The sequence below is a fragment of the Wolffia australiana genome, chromosome 16, assembly GCF_029677425.1.
Source record: "Wolffia australiana isolate 7733 chromosome 16, ASM2967742v1".
NCBI lineage: Eukaryota > Viridiplantae > Streptophyta > Magnoliopsida > Alismatales > Araceae > Wolffia > Wolffia australiana.
The window spans coordinates 5567352-5574454 of NC_135850.1; the positions used below are offsets into that span (position 1 = coordinate 5567352).

Consider the following 7103-nt stretch of genomic DNA (forward strand, 5'->3'; position numbering starts at 1 on the left):
TTCATCTTTAGATGTGCTGCATTTATCAAAATTTTAATATGGTGCTAAGTATATACATGTGTATCAAGTTCAATACACAAAAACATTTCATATTTTATTGATCCACCTGTTTCTCAAGAATATGAAAAACCGATCTTTTCATGTGTCAAAGTTGCATTAATTTTAAAATAAGGGTCGGAGATTTCTCAGGCTGCTGATATCTAATTATTAATGAAAAAATCCCTAGAATTTTCTCAAAAATAATCGAACCACGAATAACTTCCTTTAGTAATTTAAAAAAATATTATCTTAACTTTAAAACTAATTTATTCATGAATCTAAGTCATGGAAGGCTTTAAAAATACCAACATATCTACAAAAAACCAGAAATTCACGAGTTAACCTAATGCACACAACTTGAACCATGATTATATCCATATATAATCATTATTGTGTACCCAAATATGTAATTTGAGTATTATCTCATTTTTGACGTGCACGCTATTGCATATTTTTTTAGTCCCATAGAAATGGGTCATTAGATATCCTAAGGTCACTCTTTCCTAATTAAATAAAAAGGCATTAAATACATGCTATGAATGAAAACTGTGTGTGCCAACTTGGATTCTAAGATTTAATAAACTAAGAATCACTTATGTTTGAGCAGATCTTGTGAATTAAGATATACATTCTACTCCTGTTCAGATATGCAAATACAATTATAAGGTATCTCACTTTGCACTACACGAATGGGACCCCACATTTCTCATTGCAGAGTCACTATGTCATGAACAGCATCTACCTGGTGACTAATTTCTCATTAGACTTCCTTCTATCTGAAATTTTAAGGAAAATACTTTTAACCTCTTATTGAGCATATAAATTTTTGATACAAATAAAAGACTAGTGATGAGGATGAATTCCAAAGAGCTAACTGAGTTTGAATTGGGGAAATTATTGAAAAAGGCCGTAAAGTTTGAGAGAAGAGTTAAAAGATTTCTAAGGGAGGATAGAAGAATGGTTATGTCACCGTATAAGGCATATTCCACATATTTGGATGAATATGATTGCTATAGAATAACTAAGGAACATGGTAATGTGTGGATATCTGAAAATGATTCTTTCAACAATTTTGTGCTGCTTATTTAGGAATAAGGCGTAAAGCACATGGTGTGGGCAACAAATTTATGATGTCTTAACAAATATAAAAACTTCATTTTATATTTTTCTACTGCATCGTCTTATATACTCGATGATGAGTACTGACGTAGGACGACTACGGGTAGGTGAGGAAGGGCGGGACGACAGGACTAAGGGTAGGATGGGTGTGAGGGATAAAACAATCCACAGAAATTCACGGTCGGCTTCGGACTTTAAAACCGATGAAAAAATCTGGTGGTGCAGCTCCGACCCTTATCGAGGGTGGGAGTACTGTCTTCCCCCACCGCGACAATGCCTAAGCACCGAAATCAATAAGTCGGATTCGCGTCTCGGATGGCTCAAAGCGCGGATGGCGGACAGGAGGTGCACGGATGGTGCACGGGCGGCGTGCGAGGGCGTGCGGACGGCGCGCGGGTGGCGCATGAGGGCTAGCGTGCGGCGCGCGGGCGGTGTGCCAGGGCGTGCGGGTGGCGCGCAGGCGGCGCGCGGCGGTGCGAGGCAGGCAGTGCTCGGGTGCTTAGGCGCGCACGGGCACACGGCGCGTGCGCGCGGCGCGCGCGGTGTGCGCAGCGCCGGCGGGCCTGCGTGGGCAGTGCGTGGGCGGCGCGCGGGCGTGCGCGGGTGGCGCGCGGGTGGCCTGAGTGTCTCCTTGGCGGGGCTGCCCTTTCAGCCTTGGGCGAGAGAGGGAGAGGGTGAGAGACAGAGAGAGAAGAGGGGAGGCTGATGTCGCAAGGCCGCGGCGGTGACGGCAGCGGCGGCTGGGGTTTGAAGGTGGAAGAGAGGGGAGGCTGGGCAATCCTACAAGAAGAGTTAAACAAAAACTCGATTCTTGAATTATGACTGCCTAAGAGTTTCTTGAAAACAATGGCCTTTATATAGGCCTTGGAGGAAAGAGAAAATGACGAGAAAATAAAGACGTGCGCCGTGTCACGCCAAAGGGCAGTTGTGGATCTACCTTTGGCGTCGTGTCATGACGCGCGTGGGGACGTGCACGGGTGGAGATGTGGTGGTCGACGGTTGCGGCGTGTTGACTCCTGTGTTGACTCCCGTTGACCGTGGTGGGTTGACTTCCGTAGACCGCGGTGACGTGTTTGACGCTGAAGTGTTGGCGTCCTCGCCATCAAGTACTCTCATGTCCTTTTTTACTTACTGTTTTTGGGGCATGGGACAAAATAGATACTACTCAAAGACAATCTAGTGAGGATACAATTAAAGATATCAACATAGAGTTCATAATTTGAAGCGTAGCAATACAAATGGCAGCGAAATAGAATGGATATCCTAATGATATCACAGAGCCATATAGCATCCGCAACTAGCTAATGGGTTATAGAAAAATCATTAGAGGCAATATTATAAGGTGTATGGTTGAGAGAACTGGGTGATTGGGTAAGTAGTGGACCAAGTTAGAGAATCTTTTTTTTTTAATGGATCCAATTAAATGAACTGTGTGACCACCTGAGTTGGAGAGACTCTTACTATTTACCCCATGATATATTTCAAATATTAAGGTGAGAACCCACTCCAGTAGGAATGGCTCTATAAGAATGTAATTCAAATAGGATCATGATGGATATCTGAACTCTCTAGACATTGTTTCATAGTACTTAAATATGTGAATTTTATTGTCCCCAAAATATCTTTCTAGGTTCCCAACACACCCTACCAGCCAAACTGAAAACTGATTCCATATTAATCAAAATATGGTTTTTATCATCTAAGAATGATAATGATACACTATAAAAACATAAGGTCCCTTAAAATACATTTCATCTAAAAGGAGGAAAGCTATTGCACTTTGACTGATCCTTTCCAGTCAGATTGAAGAGATATTTATTCACCCCTAATTAAATTGCAATATGGATATCCATTAATGTTAATTATTCTTAAAAAATAAACTTCTTCCCTCTCTATTTAAACATTCTGCACCCTAAATGCACATGTAGAAACATTAATTTCCAAATATACTCAGAGGTTTATAGTTGCGAACTTGAGTTGATGTCTCTTGACCAGAGGATCACACAGAAGTAGGACTGATTCTTTTAGTAGAGAAGAATCGTGTTCCCCACTCGAGCTTCTTCTTTGGGGTTCCTGAAAGAATAAAAAATTAAAAGAAACAAAAAGGAAAATCAACGAAAGAAGTGTATCTCCCTTATTTTAAAAAAATCTAATACAAGCAGAAAATATTATTAAACTTTATGCACCATAATGACTAAATTAGCATATTTTTTCTGAAATGGATGAAGCCTCATGTGCAGGAGATGGTAGTAGATCAGAACCAGCCACTTGATGAAAGTGTGCAGCTTCAAGGTTCACTTCCATTTTCATACGAAACACTAAAAATAGAAAAATGCTAGGGTCACCACAAAAAACATGCTTGTGTAAGATACTCAATTCCTATCTGGACAAAATATTTAACAAACCATCCCGTCCTCTAGTATTTATATAAACATCAATAAATTTAGTGGTTTTTAATTATCTTCCAGCGACATTTTACCACTTAAGGCTTGTTTGATCAATAAATTAGTTGCAAGACGTGCTTTAGCATAGTGATAATCATGCCATATATTTCATGAAAATTTTGACACACTTTGAGGTACTAAGTATTCATTATTAATCAACTTCTTGGCTCCAAATTAATCAGCAAGGGTTTGCAAAAAGTGTCAATAAAGTGTAGAAAATGAAAATTATGCATGACGTGTAAATGTATAGTTAATTTGGAGAATGACATGATCTAACTCAAACGAAGCATTTACAAATCGGATAAAAATTATAAAAATAAATTTTCATTTATCACATGATCACAGATCAAGATCTCTTGAGTCAAGAGTGATTAATTAGATCCCCAATCAGGATTATTGAGATCCAAGGATGGAGTCAGTTGAACTTGTTTGACTGGTTTGATTGATCCGATCTGACTTAATCCAAACATATGCAGTAGATTCACCAAAAGTAATATTCTAATTTTATTTGTACAAAAGCTAATATTCAAATTTGTATCCATACACTATTTTGGGAACTTCCATGCCCTTTTGTATCCCTAAATTGTTTTTGTATTCTTATATTGTTAAGGAAGAAACTCAAGCTTTATGCATGTTATATAGTCTGGGAGTGTCCTGCCTGTGTGTAGCAGTATGAAATATGAAAGCAAAAATCAAGCATTGAGCGGTGTTGACTTGTAGGGTGCCTAATCAAAATACATGGATACTAATTTACCACTTTTAGAAGCATTAGTATTGGTTCGAAATACATCTGTTTTGTTAAATGATGATTATCTTCTATGAATACATATTTCAATTGAACTAGTCATTGAAAAATATGACATTTCTTTATTATTTTCTACCATGTGCACAGAAGCCTCATAAGTCATGAAGAATATTGAGACAACTTCATATTTACAATAGACATATTGCTATAAGAAATATCAAAGGACCACATTATAAATATGATGATCCTTACACCTATGATTAAGTGTTTTAAGATTCAAGTGCTCAAAACTGGTGGGAAACAATGGGTAGTGAATTTCATTTCATACACTAAAACAAATAATGCTACTTGGTTGACCATGCTGCTCATACAAATGATACACATTTTAAGATTCATCCTAAAACTTCACCAAACCAAATGAAGGCATTAATAAATCAAAATAGTGAGAAGCTGGCTTTGAAATTTTCAGAGCAAACCTTGGTTGGTAGGGTTAGTTAACCATATGGCTCCTCAATCGGGAAAGCTTTTGATACCTTTATTGTGTCAAAAACTGTTCCGGTTAATGGAGTTGGGAAACTTCACTGATAAATGATCCGACAAAACAGATGGTTGCAACATCATCAATTGCGACCTATCTTCTCCTAAACTCTCTTAAACTTGGAAGAGTGATACCTATAAGAATACCCCTAAAAACCAAAGAGGATCATGCCATCTATGAGTACTAGACTCAAAAGCCACTGTTCACATGACTTCGTAGACACCCCTTTCTAAGCATTAAACTGCTTCATCAATTGTCTATAAAGCACTCAATACTAATGGCCCACATTTGTTTCTTATTATTATCATTCGCTTACATCATATTCTGATAGCTGGAAATTTTGAATAAAGCCTCCATGTACGTAGTTTACCAACCCAGCTGATATCACATGGTAAATTAAGAAAATCTATGACTTAGTTTATCACTAAAAATTATACTACTTCAGTTTGACAAGAGGGTTTGACATATTCATTCAGATATTAATCAGAATTTGTAGAAATGATTCTGATATAGTGGAGTAGTACATGAAACCGCACCTTTTTAATTAGCCACATCAATATGGTGTAGCTGAAGGGAGGACATGAACTCTTTATGATACTTACCTAGGTTGTAGGGAAATCCACTGCTAATGAGCATGATAAGCTCAAAAATTACGTTTATATAGGTCGTTATTTAGGGGTTTTTTGAGCTTAATCACTAAATTTATATATCCCTTAATGAATTGAGTAAGGGGTCGAACCCTAGGGAGGCGATAGGAAATATTCAGTTTTCTTTCTAATTAGGATTTTGAACTAGAAATCTAAATGAATTTATGTTGTAATTTCTTATTTAGATGCTAATACCTGTCAATTTTAACTAAAATTCTATCCGTTTGAACTTAAGTGATTTTGGTGATTCTCTGTTATTAAATAACAGAGATATAAAATCACTTAACCTTATCTATATATTTGATTTACAATCTTTAGCCGAATTGAATTATATATGTATTTTTGTTCTTTTTAATTTGAAATCGATCTCTAAAATGGATTTAACTCCAAGTTTTTTTATTTCGTTTATTTGTTAGATTTTCATAGGGTGTTTTACTATTTTTAAAGAATTAGAAAATTATGTTTTATGCTAGTTTTAAGAGTGTTTTTATGATATTTTCATTTATCCCAATTACTTCTAAATTGCAAATATTTCCTAAATTAGCAAATCGTGAATATAACTCACGATTTGCTTATTCAAGAGCGGAATCGTGAATCTAATTCACGATTTATGTGATTCAAATTGCAGATAAGATTCGAAATAGGAAATTTATACTGAACTAAGAGTAAATGATTCGAAAAACGAACTCAAATCTATGAAATTAAACGACTAAAATCGGAAATTAAAAACGAACGGCGAACATGAACGAAGATGCAAAATCGAGAAAATCAAGTACGAATTACAGTGTAAAAATCAAACAGATATTAGCCTAGAGGTCCGAGAAGAATTTTGACTCAACTGGAAAAAATCCCGCGCGACGAACGACGAATTTCCCGTGATTTTGTGCTTCGCTTTGAGGGACGAATACGGCGACGGATCTGCGAAATTTCAGTCCAAATCGAGCTCCAATTCATTCCAGGTGATTCTTGAGTCTTCAAGGAGGCTAGGGCTTCCTTCCTTGAGCTTAACAAATCAAGAATGCCTTTAATCTTTCCATTTCTTCCTTTTATAGCCGCGGAATCGGAAGAACACGTTCTTCCGATTCTGTTACAACTCTCATCTGTTTCGTGTTGTACGCAGATCATACAACGCGACACGATTGGCTTTTAGAGCCTTCGCGTGTCTTTCGTTCGTGCGCGACACGCACGAAATTACGTGCGTGCATCTCGCGCACTGAAGTCGCTACTGGCTCTTCTTATACGCCTACGCGACTCTGCGTGCGGTGCGCTACTTGTGCATTCTGCGGATCTTCAAAGAAGCTGTTAGCACTCAAACCTGCCCACTAAGGGCCGGGTTAAATAGAAAAAAGCTCTTTTTATTTTTTTTTATATTAAAAGAACGCATAAAATAAATTGTAAATATCATTCTAAATGCATCAAAAAAACTATTTTATTCATTTCGAAAAGACCTTTAATTGTTAGCTTCTTCTTATTTATAGAATTAGGCCAATTAAATCTTTTAAATTTTTCTAATCATCATTTTAAACCATTTAAATGTGTAAATTGACCTAAATATTGATTAAAGGTATTAT

The 7103-nt window shown here is 37.0% G+C and overlaps 1 long non-coding RNA gene across 2 annotated transcripts; it reads right to left on the reverse strand.

Annotated features, from left to right (window-relative positions):
• Positions 1–1726: 1726 nt before the first annotated feature.
• Positions 1727–6576, reverse strand: LOC144713923 (uncharacterized). Of its 2 annotated transcripts, XR_013584194.1 has the most exons (4): positions 6372–6576; positions 3131–3231; positions 2096–2289; positions 1727–1938 (listed from the first exon to the last, which is right to left on the reverse strand). It is a non-coding gene; the product is annotated as an uncharacterized LOC144713923 (long non-coding RNA). The 2 variants fall into 2 exon arrangements; XR_013584193.1 differs by lacking the exon at positions 1727–1938 and having other exon boundaries at positions 1951–2289; positions 6372–6573.
• Positions 6577–7103: the final 527 nt, after the last annotated feature.